The sequence below is a fragment of the Lithobates pipiens genome, unplaced genomic scaffold, assembly GCF_037356315.1.
Source record: "Lithobates pipiens isolate NorthernLeopardFrog02 unplaced genomic scaffold, aLitPip1_a1.2 Scaffold_25, whole genome shotgun sequence".
In the NCBI taxonomy this organism is placed as follows: Eukaryota; Metazoa; Chordata; class Amphibia; order Anura; family Ranidae; genus Lithobates; species Lithobates pipiens.
Window position 1 is genome coordinate 186,858,681 of NW_027507787.1, and position 15,169 is coordinate 186,873,849.

Below are 15,169 nucleotides of genomic sequence, written 5' to 3' on the forward strand. Positions count from 1 at the left end.
CAAATGATATCACCTGTGACGGATTTCAGTTATCTTGCAAACCTGGCCTTAATGGGCCCCGAGGACAGGGTTGATGACCACTGGGCTACAGCTGCAGAAAATCACACCTGTCAGCTAAGGACAGGAAACTGAGGCTATAATTCGCACTGGCTCACCAAAATTGGACAAAAACGTTGCCTGGTCAGAGGATTTGCTTGATTATCTCGATTTCTGCGGCGAAATTCAGATAGTGGGGTCAGAATTTGGTGTAAATAACATGAAAGCATGGATCCCCCCTGCCTTGTAGCAATGGTTCAGGCTGATGGTGGTGTAATGGTGTGGGGAATTTTTTCATGGCACACTTTGGGCCCCTTAGTATCACTGAGCATCGTTTAAACACCAAGGCCTACCCGAGTATTGCTGTGGACCATGTCAATCCCTTTAGGACTATAGTGTACCCATCTTCTGATGGTTACTTCCAGCAGGATAATGCACCATGTCACAAATGTCTCACCATGTCTCCACTCGTTTCTTAACCACTTGAGATCCGCGCTATAGCCAAATGACGGCTACAGCGCGGATCTCCTTTTCCGGGACTACGTCTATTGACGTAGTCCCGTGCACGAGCGGCCTGCGCGGCCCCTGAGGGGCGCGCAGCGGCACGCTCTGTGATCGGCGAGTCCATGAGACTCGCCTGATCACCGATCCGTGCAAGGGGTCGATCCCGACCCCTTATCACGTGATCAGCTGTCAGCCAATGACAGCTGATCATGTGATATAACGGAGCCGGTAATCGGCTATTATTCCTGCTCGCGCTGACAGCGCGAGGAGAGAAAAAAAAAGCCGATCACCGGCGGCGATTGATGTCCCGATCACGGCCAGCCCTGCTAGTGCCCACCTGCCCCCTGCCAGTGCCCACCTGCCCCCTGCAGTGCCACATGTCTAAAAAGTAAGTGCCCCCGTCAGTGCCCACAGTGCCACCCAGCAGTGCCACCCAGCAGTGCCCACAATCTGCCTCAAAGGTGCTGCACCCCAGTGCCACTTATCCGTGCCCATCAGTGTCATCTACCAGTGCCCAGCAGTGCCGCCCATCAGTGCCCAGCAGTGCCGCCCATCAGAGCCACCTATCAGAGCCACCTATCAGTGCCCATCAGTCCCATCTCTCAGTGGTACCTATCAGTGCCCATCCGTGCCACCCATCCGTGCCATCTTATCTGTGCCCATATTTGCCCACCAGTGCAGCCCATCAGTGCCCACCAGTGCAGCCCATCAGTGCCCACCAGTGCAGCCCATCAGTGCCCACCAGTGCAGCCCATCAGTGCCCACCAGTGCAGCCCATCAGTGCCCACCAGTGCAGCCCATCAGTGCCGCCTAATCAGCACACTTCAATGAAGGAGAAAAATGACCCGTTTGCAAAATTTTATAACAAACTATTAAAACATGATTTTATTTTTTTTGCATCTTTTTTTGTTTGTTTAGCAAAAAATAAAACTCCGAGCTGTAATTAAATACCACCAAAAGAAAGCTCTATTTGTGGGAAAAAAATTATAAAAATTTCATTTGGGTACAGCGTTGTATGCCCGCGCAATTGTCATTCAAAGTGCATCAGCGCTGAAAGCTGAAAATTGGTCTGGGCATGAGGGGGGTTTAAGTGCCCAGTAAGCAAGTGGTTAAACATGACAATGAGGTCCCTGTACTCCACTGGCCTCCACAGTCACCAGATCTCAATCCAATAGATCACCATAGATCATAGATTGCGATGATTTGGTGGATCTGCAGCAACTGTATGATGCTATCATGTCAGTATGGACCAAAATCTGAGGAACGTTCCCAACACCTTGTTAAATCTATGCTGGGGGAGCGGGGAGATGATGCTGGATATCCTCCAGCCAAGAATTTTGTGGGCTTTATCTGACTTGCTGCAGCTTCTAATGCACACAGTGAGAAGCCCACAGTGTGCAGTGAAACAAGCATTTTCAGGAGAGGCGACTGTGTAATCACGTTTACACAGCATCGGAGGCCTCCTCCCCTCCCAGCCAGTGGAATGAGAGAGCCCAGGACTACGGTAAGCAGTCGGGTGTCCTCTGTGACGAATGAAAAAACAAAGATTTTGTCACTTTTGGTTTCAGTGATATCTTTCCCTGACCGTTACATCCAGGGATGCATCTGATCAAACATGACCTGTGCTTCATCAGATGCTTTGAAGGGCAGGGACCGCTGATGTCTTCATAAGGAGTACCTGTCACTGCCCAAAAGCTATCACAATGGGGCCTATCTGTCCCTATGTGAAAGGAAAAAAAAAAATACAAAATTAAAAAAAAGTGCAAAAAATATTTTAAATAAAAAAATAAAACTATATAAAAAGTATATTTTATTTTTTGTAAGTAACCCTGCCCCCTGTGCAAATGCAAACGTACACATAGGTCTGACATGCCTATGTAAATGGTGCAGACACCGCTGTCTACTGTGCCATCACCCCATACCCCCCCCCCCCCCCCCCAAGCGCTCACTGAAACACTGGGCTGTGGAGGGGGTGGGAGCAGCTGGCTCAGGTTCTCATTGGCTCACTGAGAAGCTGAGCCGGGTGCTGGTCCGGGGTTCTGGGTGGATCTCGACCATATTGTCACAATCTTTCCATGGACAGACTCTGAAGTCAGCCCGCTGTCTGCTGAAAACGGGTCACAGGAGTGCAGAAAGAACCACATTGCTGTGATCCACAGAAGTACAGCAAAACAAAAACAAAAAAAAAAACAGGATTTTAACCTGTGTGTGAAAAAAATTTAAAACATTGTCTCAAACATGTCAAGTCTTAAAACTGCATACTTGTGAAATTACAAAAACTACCCAAAATATAGTCTATAGATCAGGGTTTCATAGAACCCCATTACACAGGATTTATAGATCGCCAACTGTTCGCACAGCGCTAAGGATGAGCTCAGGCGTGTTCGCATGGTCCACGTGCAGAGCCCACCAGGAAGTCGGTGCAGCGCTGCGCTAATCACAGGCAGTGAGAAATTACCCCGATGCGCGGCTGCAGAGATCGGGAAATGTCTCACTGCCTGTGATTAGCGCACTTCCTGGCGGGCTCTGCACACGTGGAGCATGTGAACACGCCTGAGCTCATCCTTACACAGTGCTTTACAACATGAGGGCAGACGGTACAGTTACAATACAAGAAGAATCAGAGGGCCCTGCTAGTTAGAGATTACAATCTAGGAGAACTCAGGGTTCCTACAGAGATTGCTAGGGCGTTCCTTAAAGTGGTTTTGTACAGAAAATTGCAAGTTCGTCTTATTCAAATGGCTTTGGAACATAGATGCAATTATGACCATTGAAATAAAATAATATGCAGTATTTACCTTTTATTTTTAATGTTTATGCCGACTTCTGGGCTCTCCTCCCGTGGGAGTAGGCGTGTTTATCGGCTTCGCAATGGTCCCTGGGAACTTTTTTAGCTATTTCCCCAGGAATCCATGGGGGACACAGTCAAGCCGAAATTGCCATTTTGAAAGTGGGCAGGCAGCTCTATCAGCCATTACCACTATAACACAGGAGACAAAAGGAAGGAAAACAAAGAGGACACTCAATGAGCATGTGCGAGATGGAGCAGTGGATGCTGGGAGCTCAGTGTCATCGCATCCAGGAAGTAAATGCCTGTGGGCTTCAAACGCCCACAGTGAAAATGGAAACCGCCGGACTGCTTTTTTTAAAGTTTTCCTTAGCAATGAAATCGTCACGCCGGGGGTTAAAAAGACGCCGATCGTGGCTGCAAAGACCCGGTAGGAATTGCCCAACAGTGACACAGGTAAAAAAAAAAAAAAAAAAAACGGCAGTGGAATCCCGCTTTAACCACTTCAGTTCCGGACCAATAAACACCTTAAGGACCAGAGGTCTTTTTGCAATTTCGCACTGCGCTGCTTTAACTGGTAATTGCGCGGTCATGCAATATTGCACCCAAACGAAATTTGCGTCCTTTTCTTCCCACAAATAGAGCTTTCTTTTGATGGTATTTGATTGCCTCTGCGATTTTTTTTTTTTGCGATATAAATGAAAAAAGAGCGAAAATTTTGAAAAAAAAGATATTTTCTTCTTTTTGTTATAAGAAAAATCGAATAAACTAAATTTTAGTCATACATTGAGGGCAAAATTTATTCAGCCACATGTCTTTAGTAAAAAAAATGTCAATAAGCGTATATTTTTTGGTTTGCGCAAAAGTTATAGCGTCTACAAACTAGAGTACATTTTCTGGAATTTACACAGCTTTTAATTTATGACTGCCGATCTCATTTCTTGAGGTGCTAAAATGGCAGGGCAGTACAAATCCCCCCCAAATGACCCCATTTTGGAAAGTAGACACCCCAAGGAAATTGCTGATGGGTATGTTGAGCCCATTGAATATTTATTTTTTTTGTCCTAAGGGATTGAATAATGACAAAAAAAAAAAAAAAATTTTTTTTTACAAAAAGTTGTCACTAAATGATATATTGCTCACACATGCCATGGTTATATGTGAAATGACACCCCAAAATACATTCTGCTGCTTCTCCCGAGTACGGGGATACCACATGTGTGGGACTTTTTGGGAGTCTAGTCGCGCACGGCACCCCGAAAACCAATCACCACCTTCAGGATTTCTAAGGGTGCAAATTTTTGATTTAACTCCTCACTACCTATCACAGTTTCGAAGGCCATAAAATGCCAAAATAGCACAAAACCCCCCCAAATGACCCCATTTTGGAAAGTAGACACCCCAAGCTATTTACTGAGAGGCATGTTGAGTCCATGGAATATTTTATATTTTGCCAAAAGTTGCGGGAATATTACAAACTTTTTTTTTTTTGCACAAAGTTGTCACTAAATGATATATTGCTCACACATGCTATGGGCAGAAGTCAAATTACACCCCAAAATAAATTCTGCTGCTTCTCCCGAGTACGGGGATACCACATGTGGGGGACTTTTTGGGAGCCTAGTTAACTAGCTACCTAGCGACACTAGCGACACTGATGCAGCGTTCAGAAAAATTATCGCTTAGTGACACTGGCAAAAGGGGGTGAAAGGGTTAACTAGCGGAAATCAGGGGGTTAAAACCATTATTGGGTAGTATATCGGGGTACCTAGCGCTATAAAAACCTGGCGGTGAACCTAAAAAAATAACTAGCTACCTAGCGACTGTAGCGACACTAATGCAGCGATCAGAAAAACGATCGCTTAGTGACACTGGCAAAAGGGGGTGAAAGGGTTAACTAGCGGCAATCAGGGGGTTAAAAACATTATTGGGTAGTATATCGGGGTACCTAGCGATATAAAAACCTGGCGGTGAACCTAAAAAAATAACTAGCTACCTAGCGACACATGCAGCGATCAGAAAAATGATCGCTTAGTGACACTGGCAAAAGGGGGTGAAAGGGTTAACTAGCGGCAATCAGGGGGTTAAAAACATTATTGGGTAGTATATCGGGGTACCTAGCGCTATAAAAACCTGGCGGTGAACCTAAAAAAATAACTAGCTACCTAGCGACTGTAGCGACACTAATGCAGCGATCAGAAAAACGATCGCTTAGTGACACTGGCAAAAGGGGGTGAAAGGGTTAACTAGCGGCAATCAGGGGGTTAAAAACATTATTGGGTAGTATATCGGGGTACCTAGCGATATAAAAACCTGGCGGTGAACCTAAAAAAATAACTAGCTACCTAGCGACACTAGCGACACATGCAGCGATCAGAAAAATGATCGCTTAGTGACACTGGCAAAAGGGGGTGAAAGGGTTAACTCTAGGGGCAATCAGGGGGTTAAATCTTTATTGGGGGGTGATAGGGGGCTACCCTGGACCTAACACTAACTGTCCTGACAGTTTTTACTGTCACAACTGACACTGAATGCATTGATCAGTAAAGAAATGATCAATGCAATCAGTGACACTGTGACTGGGGGGGGAGGGGGGGCGGGGGGGGGATCGGGGGGCGATCGGGGGGGGGATCGGGGGGGGTTTGTGTGCCTGTGTGTACCTACATGTCAGTGTAGTGTTCGTGCAGACTTACTTTTACTCTTCTCCTCGTAGTCCGGTCAAAAAGACCGCCCCGAGGAGAATGACATCACTTCCTCCTTCCTGTGTAAACAATACACAGGGGAGGAAGCTTCTCATTGGCCAGGAGCGATCCAGAGGGGGTGGCCGAAAACGAACGGCCATCCCCTCATCACGGATCGCTGCTGGACCGAATCGGACCGCCGTATCCAGCGGGAGGGGGTCCGATGGGACCCCCCACCCGCTGGAAGGCAATCACGTAGATGTACGTGATTCTGCCTGCCTGTGCCATTGTGCTGACGTACAATGGCAATACGGCGGTCCTGAAGTGGTTAAACAATGAACAATTTCTGCCTCTTAGATAAGTTCCCACTGACAGCATTGATGTTAAAGTGCAAGTTAACTTCCATCACTGCCTTTTACCTATAGGTAGGTCTTATTATAGGTTTACCTATAGGTAGGTCTTATTATAGGTTTACCTATAGGTAGTTTAAATCTCTACTAAACACGTACCATTTAGGAAATATTTACGGTACATGCAAGCAGCACATCACTGGCGCATGCGCTCTGAAGGAACTACCACCATGCACAGGAGTGACGTGATCGCGGCACTGGCCAGTCACAGAGCCGGAGTCCACGAACCAAAAAAACAGATGGATGAAGACGGAAGTGACCTCCAGCTCTGACATCTCTGCACCGGAGGGCTTTGTTTTAAGGCAAGTTTAACACAATGTGCTATTACGTAATGCATACTAGCACATTATTGCTTTACCTTGCAGGGTTAAAAAAAAAAAAATTAAAAAACGTCCAGCAGTTTACAACCGCTTTAAGGGGGGTAACACTTCCCAATGACCACAATTTTAAGGAGCATTATCCCACTGACTACTAATGTATCATGAGCTGTAGATATAGTCATTTTTAGCAGGGGTTCCCTGAGACTGGAAAGGTATTTCAAGGATTCCACATTACTGAAAAGGTTGAGAAAGGCTGCTATAGATGAAGCTTTAAAATTATTTACAACGTATTAACTGTGAACGAAGGACATCTAAAATGTGTGACACACTCATCAGTTTCATATGCATGCACATCTAATGCACAAGTGTGTACATTAAAGGGCTTTAAAAGAGATTTTTGGGCATTTTTAATCCTTATTGATCCAGAATGAGCCAAGTAGTAGCCTTGGAGCTGCTTTACAGCACTGATAACTTGTGACTGATCGGCCAGCTGGGGGCAGTGTTACAAGCAGTGCTCAGATAGAAACATGTTCAGATTAGAATTCTCTTTATTTTTTTGTGTGCTCTTCAGCGAACAAATTCAGAATGATCCCAATTCCTGATCAGTGTACTTGTTTGTTGGAAATTTTGTATTTAAGACAATAACCAGCATCATACCCAAGCAACTTACAGTGGGGGGGGGAGGAAACAGAACAAAAAAAATAAAACAAAAAAACAAAACAAAACAAAACCAAAAAAAAGTATTTGATCCCCTGCTGATTTTTTAGGTTTGCCCACTGGCAAAGAAATGATCAGTCTATAATTTTAATGGTAGGTTTATTAACCACTTCAGCCCCGGTAGAATCTACCCCCTTCCTGACCAGAGCCTTTTTGCGATTCGGGGCTTTAACTGACAATTGTGCAGTCGTGTGATGTTGCACCCAAACAAAATTGACATCATTTTTCCCCCCACAAATAGAGATTTCTTCTGGTGGTATTTGATTGCCTCTGTGGTCATTTTTTGCGCTATAAAAAAAAAAAAAAGTGACATTTTCTGGAAAAAAAAATAAAAACACATATTTTGTACTTTTTGCTAGAATAAATATCCCCATAAAAAAAAAAAAAATTCTCAGTTTAGGCCAATATTTTTGTTAAAAATAAATAAATAAGCGTATAATGATTGGTTTGCGCAAAAGCTATAGCGTCTACAAAATAGGGGATAGATTTATAGCATTTTATTTTTTATTTTTTTTAACTGGTAATGGCAGCGAACTGTGATTTTTATCGTGACTGCAACATTATGCCGGAGACATTGGACAATTTTGACACATTTTTATGCATTGATTACTGTAAAAAATGGCACTGGCAGTGAAGGGGTTAACACTAGAGGGTGATCATGGGATTAACTGTGTTCCCCGGGAGGCGATTCTAACTGATGGGGGAGGGGACTGACTAGAGGAAGTGATGGATCGTGGTTCCTAGCCAATAGGAACCCACAATCTGTCACTCCTCTCAGAACAGAACAGGGATTTGTGTGCGTTTACACACACACACACACACACACACACACACACACACACTTTCCTGTTCGGCCCCTCGTGCTCGCGATCGCTCGTGGCCAGCGGTCATCGTGTCCGTCAGCCACAAGCATCGGCACTCCCGCTGTGTAGCGCGCACCTGCTATCACGGGCCCACGAGCCGGCGTATAGCTAGGACGGCTTGTACAGGGGAGCCAACCTGCCGCAGTAGAACTGCGGCGGCTGGTCGGGAAGCAGTTAGCAGTGAGAGACTGAACAAATATATCCAGAAAAACGCATTTGAAAAAAAGTTATAAATTGACTGACAAGATTGTAGACCTACACAAGGCTGGAATGGGCTAGAAGACCATCGCCAAGCAGCTTGGTGGGAGAGTGACAGTTGGTGCGATTATTCACAAATGGAAGGAACACAAAACAACTGTCAATCTTCCTCGGTCTGGGGCTCCATGCAAGATCTCACTTTATGGAGTTTCAGGCCTGGGTCACACCTATGCATTTTTTTGTGCATTTTCAGTTTTGCAGAAATACACTACAGTCCATTTAATAGTTTTCTTATGGGTCATGTTCAAATCTCTGTATTTTATGGAAAGGGCTAGGGACTTTTTTTTTCTGGTTTTTGGTTCCATAGGCTAAAAAGGATCAAAAATGTGTATTGAAAAAAACGCAAAATGCACCTGGAATATACAGACTGAAACCTGCATACAGTAGGTGTGAACCAGGCCTTAATGATCATGAGAACAATGAGACATCAGCCCAGAACAAGGGAGAATCTTATCAATGATCTCAAGGCAGCTGGGACCATAGTCACAGAGAAAACAATTGGTAACAAGGTCCCCCTGCTCCATAAAGCACATGTACAGGCCTGTCTGAAGTTTGCTAATGGACATGTGAATGATTCTGAGGAGAACTGGGTGAAAGAGTTGTGGTCAGATGAGACCAAAAATCGAGCTCTTTGGCATCAACTCAACTCACCGTGTTTGGGAGGAGGAATGCTGCCTATGACCCCAAGAACACCATCCCCACCATCAAACAGGGCGGTAGAAACATTATGTTTTGATGGTGTTTTCCTGCTAAGGGCAACTTCACCACATCAAAAAAGGGACAATGGACGGGGCCATGTACCTTCAAATCTTGGGGAGAGAACCTCCATCTCTCAGTCTGGGCATTGAAAATGGGTCATGGATGGGTATTTCAGCATGACGATGATCCAAAACACCTGGCCAAGGCAACAGAGGAGTGGCTCAAGAAGAAGCACATTAAGGCCCTGGTGTGACCTAGCCAGTCTCCAGACCTTAATCCCATAGAAAATATGTGGAGGTAGCTGAAGGTTTGGAGTTACCAAACATCAGCCTCAAAACCTTAAAATGACTTGGGGAGGATCTGCAAAGAGGAGTGGGACAAAATCCCTTCCGAGATGTATGCAAACCTGGGGGCCAACTACAAGAAACGCCTGACCTCTGATTGCCAACAAGGGTTTTGCCACCAAGTACAAAGTCATGTTTTGCGAAGGGATCAAGTACTAATTTCACTGATTAGTGGGTAGCACTCTCGCCTAGCAGTAAAAAGAGTCGCTGGTTTGAATCCCAACCACCACACTACCTGCCTGGGGTTTGCATGTTTTCCCTTTGCCGGCGTGGGTTTCCTCCAGGTACTCCGTTTTCCTCCCACACTCCAAAGACATTCAGGTAGGTTAATTGGCTTCTGTCTAAATTGGCCCTAGTATTTGAATGCGAGTTAGGGACCTTAGATTGTACATTCACATCGGCCCCTACCCTCAAGGAGCTTACAATGTATATGTAAAGTGCTGTGAAAATTGACGGCGCTATACAAGTACCTTAAAATAAAAACATTTTTTGAAATGCGTTTTTTGGGATTTTTTGTCGTTATTCTGTCTCTCACAGTTAAAATAAACCATTAAAATTATAGACTGATCATCATTTCTTTGTCAGTGGGCAATCATACAAAATCAGCAGGGGAACAAATACAGTTTGTAGGGGGGGGGGGGTGTATTTTAAATTTGAAAGCAGAGTTCCACGCAAAAATAGAACTTCCGCTTTTTGGATTTGGACCCTTCAGGGGGGAGCAGATACCTGTCTAATACAAGTATCTTGCTCCCACTTCCGGGCAGAGATACCCTCGGCACCCGTGGTTATCTACACCACTCCCCCACCCCCTCCCCCCGTTGTCTTCTGGGAGACAATGGGTCCCAGGAGAGAGCAGGGACCAGTACGCACAAGGCTTCACTTCCCTCAACGAAGATGATGACGGCGGCAGCACCTGAGGGACAGGTCAGCTTCGGGTGCTGACATCGCAGGCGCCCTGGACAGGTAAGTGTCCATATTTTAAAAGTCAGCAGCTGCAGTATTTGTAGCTGCGGACTTTAAAAAAGAAATAAATAAAAAAAATTTCAAAACGGCGGACCTCCGCTTTAAGAACAGAAAGAAAAAAAAGTTTTGTAATTTTTCAAATAATTTAAAAAGGGTTTTTTATATTCTTGCTTGGAACTTATTTTTCTCCATTGCAGAGGTTTATTCTTCAATAAATAGAAAATATATATTCACTAAATCCTTTAGAGAAGTGAATGGCTTATAAACGTGATGAAGCACACCCCTGCTGCCTCCCTTGGGTCAGATCCACAGCCACTGTGATAACAATCGCTTCTGAAGTCAGATCTGTTGATCAGTCGGGCTTGTTGGAATACAGACATTGTTATTCCACAACAGAAACTAGTAATATTGTAACATTCGGAGACAGCCAGGCTGTAAGGAGTGTAAATAGATTCCTACTCGACTTGGGAGACGTCTCCTTGTTTTCAGATACATCAATGCACCAAACAATGGTGTAGTCACAATAATGCTTTACCTTACTCCTTGCAAAAAATTTGCTGAGAAATTAATATAACCTCCTAGAAAGCCTGAAAAAATATTATGTATCAATGCCAGCCACGAAAGGCCTGGAAAAAAAAAAATATATATGTGTATAATTTTTTATAGAATGCTAGAATTATAGTGCTGTCTAAAAAAGCTAAACTCATTTTCCTGTTCTGTATTACCAGACGGCTGTGTTGTCAGCTGGTTTTAGTGATTTTTCCAAACTAAGCTGGTCAAGAGGGGTGTTAACATGCATGGCAATGGCTCCATCGAGTACTGCTGGCTGAACTTGGCTGTGCTAGTTCTTGGGTAGAGTACATCTGCACAGCAACATCCTCACCAACACCAACCCAAGACAGGACAGAGCAGGAACGCTTTGAGTATTTGGATCATGGTCTCTACACTCGCTACCGCAGAGGCGCTCCGCCAGCCCCCCGCGCAGCCACCGCAGAGGCGCTCCGCCAGCCCCCGCGCGCAGCCACCGCAGAGGCGCTCCGCCAGCCCCCCGCGCAGCCACCGCAGAGGCGCTCCGCCAGCCCCCCGCGTATACCAGCCAGGTAACTAGCATTTTCCGAAGAGCAGAAGCAGAACAGCCTCCATTTCTACCATGACAGGTTTACTTTAAAATGAATCTATTTGCCAAAAAACAGCTTCATTTCATTGCAGGCCTCCATGATGCTCTGTTTTGTGGTCAGGCGTAAAAGGAATGCCCTCCATAAGTTAGGAGAGGCTATAGACTCCAACCATTATTATCACAAGGAGTCAGAGCCCATATGCGCCTTCAAACCTGTAAGCACCAAATATTGTCTTTGGATTTCTGTACTGAACAGAATGGTGGGAGCGAAGGAAAAGAATGTGCTTCTGGGAATGGAAGTATTAAGGCAAACCTGCCGTGAAGAAGCAAAGCACAGGTATGCTTTACATGGGACATGAATTCCTAGTATGCATTAAAATATTAACAATAATAATTGCTAGCACATATCACGTCTGCAACTCTCAAGTGTAAACATTCAGATGCAGTTAGTAAATGCAAATCATACCATTACAGAGGAGGAAGCGAAGGGCAGGAAAAGTGACTGCATGGATTAATTATCATAGTAAAAGAGACTGCAGGAAGACACTACATTATTTTTCAAGCAACAAAATAAGAGGCATATATCAGGGTACAAGGAGGACACGAAACCGGTTATATCAGTAATTCTGTGCTTTAAGGGAATAAGAAACTGCTGATGAAATAACACTCGCCTCTGAATGACACTCCATTGTGTTTATTAGTAATGCGCTGTTTTTCACTTGACTATGCAGCTGCTCTATACACGTGATGCTGCACCCATGTGGAACTAATTGTGTACACATGAACCTGTGGGAGTACATAAACATTCACATCCACATTTAAATGCACACACTTCACCTGTGCATATTTATGGGCGAAAAATTGTGCCCCGATTCTACCTTTGGGTACCCTGGGTGGTGACAAGCTCTTCTGGCTGACCGAGGGCATACTCCGTCACAGCAGAAACCAATCCTGCACAGATAGATAGGATGTATTACAGATAATTATATAGCGCTGAACAGTGGATTCCCCACGGACAGCAGAATATAAACAAAAAATAAGGGGAAGGAGCATTCCCCCCCCCCCAGTCCATTTTGGGGGGAGCCTCAAAAATGGAAAAGAAGCAAAAAAGGTGTCTTGAGGGCCCCCTTCCCCAAAGCACCTTGTTCCCATGTTGACTAGGACAAGGGCCCCCCCCCCCCACAAACCTGGCCTGGTTATAGGGGTGCGGCGTGACTCATCAGAATCCGGAGGCCCCATTTAACAAGGGATTCCGCAGATCCCAGTCCCCCCCATGTGAATGAGAATGGGGTACCATATACCCCTACTCATTCACTTAAAAAAAAAAAAAAAAATGGCTAGTGTAAATAAAACAGACAGGTTTTGACATGTTGTCAAAAACAAAAACACTCTGCTTACGGCACCTGGCTCCTGACAATTGACAGCTGCTCCCCCTCTACTTAAAGTTGAGTTACACCTACTTTAAATTTTTCTTAATCTATTAATGCTAATAATTTACTCATTGATCAGTAATTTTTTTCGTCTCCTTACTTTGTTTATAAGCTGAACTATTTCACTTCCTCCTTCTCCCACCCGCGGCTAGTGACATCATTTTCTGGCGGTGCACTGTCCAGCTCCCAGGAAGCTTGGTGTCATAACTCCCAAGAGTCAGCGTGGATCTCCGCTGCTCAGCATCGTGAGATTTCTTCGTTGCCACCAGAACTGCGTGGGAACTTCCGACAACGCTGCTCGTTGTGATGGCAAAGTTAGAAGTGTACGGCGCTGCAAGCCGTACATACTGCGCATGCGCGAGAACAGGCGGTGCATGCTAGTCACTCAGCTGCACCATATCTCGGAAGATGGTGCTTCAGGGCTTCAGATGCCCACAAGCACTATGGAAAATGCCAGGAGAGAAGAATATAAGATTTTTCATGATAGGAAATCTGCAATAGATCCCTAAAACGTTAGTACTATAAATATCAGTTTTAAACAAACAATATTCATCCCAAATGTATACAGTTGGAACTCCACTTTAAAAAGTAAAAGGGGGAAAAAAAAAAAAGGAAGAAGAAGAAGAAGAAGAAGAAGAAGAAGAAGAAAGAAGAAGAAAGAAGAAGAAAGAAGAAGAAAGAAGAAGAAGGAAGAAAATAGAGGAAGAAGGAAGAAAATAGAGGAAGAAGGAAGAAAATAGAGGAAGAAGGAAGAAAATAGAGGAAGAAGGAAGTAAAAAATAAAATAAAATAAAAAAAAAAAAAAAAAAAAAAAAGAAGAAGAAGAAGAAGAAGAAGGACAGCTCCTATCAACTGTCAGGCTTTTTAAGTAAACGTAGGGGTGGGGTCAATTACATCACAAGGGTGGCAAGACACTCTGTGGTGCCGATGGGGTGGGGTCAATGATGTCAAAGAAGTGGGAGCCAATGCTTTTTTTCCTCTAGCCTGCCAGGCTGTATGCTCAAATAAGGATGTGGTATGGAATTTGGGAGGGACCTCATGCCAACTTTTTTTGCACTGGATCGAACGAGTAAGTAAAAGGGGCAGTGAGGGGGGGGGGATGCTGATGCAAAGTAAAAAATGTTTAGGCTTTAGACACACAGTTTATATACTGCAGGAGTTCTTTTAAGGCCCCTTTCACACTGGGGCGGGAGGTGCGTCGGTGGTAAAGCGCTGCTTTACCGTTGGATTTGCAGCGCTATTCAGCCGCTAGCAGGGGGGGGGGATTTACCCCCACTAGTGGCTGAGAAAGGGTTAAAAGCCCCCGCAAAGCGCCTCTGTTCATTGATTTCAATGAGCAGGAACGGTGCAGGAGCGGTGTATAAACCGCTCCAAAGATGCTGCTAGCAGGACTTTTTTTTTAACATCTTGCTAGCGCACCGCTCCAGTATGAAAGCCCTCATATTGTAGAGACATTAGCGGCAGTTTCAGGCCGGTTTTGCAGGCTTTATTTTTAGCGCTGTAGCGCCTGCAAAACAACCCAGTGTGAAAGGGATCTTACTCAAATAATCATGCATTGTTTACCTCTTAGTGAATTGAGCCCAGTGTGGCAGGCAGGCAGTGTGGCAGTAAGGACAAATGTCTTATTTTTTATGCCAGGTTAAAATTAAAATAGCAGGGTCAGATGTAATGATTACATCAAAGCTCCATTACTGGAATATTTCTGTGAATTCTGCTAATTATAAGCCAAGTTACCCAAACTATTTTCATGAAGTTCTCGCAACCAGTCATGGTGCCTCCGATTGGTAAACACTTAACTTGAGTTAACATTCAGTAACCTGGGTTCACTGATGAAGATGTGAAATAAAGGGTTACCTTTGACCAAACAGGTTTCAACTCCCTGCGGACGCTGGCAAGCATAATTAAATACTAGCTTCCTATTTGTATCAGCCACTTCAATAGAGGATCATAATACCAAGACCGACCTTTTTTGTGCAACAAAAATAAAATGCACATTAGTGTTCACGCAGCACCATTCGCTTCTTTGGGTCTCTGATGCG

At 44.7% G+C, this 15,169-nt stretch overlaps 1 protein-coding gene across 1 annotated transcript in view; it reads right to left on the minus strand.

Moving 5' to 3' along the window:
- Nucleotides 1-15,169, minus strand: part of WBP1L (WW domain binding protein 1 like) — a 102,681-nt gene that overhangs the window by 44,681 nt on the left and 42,831 nt on the right. The gene's annotated exons all lie outside the window — the stretch shown is intronic.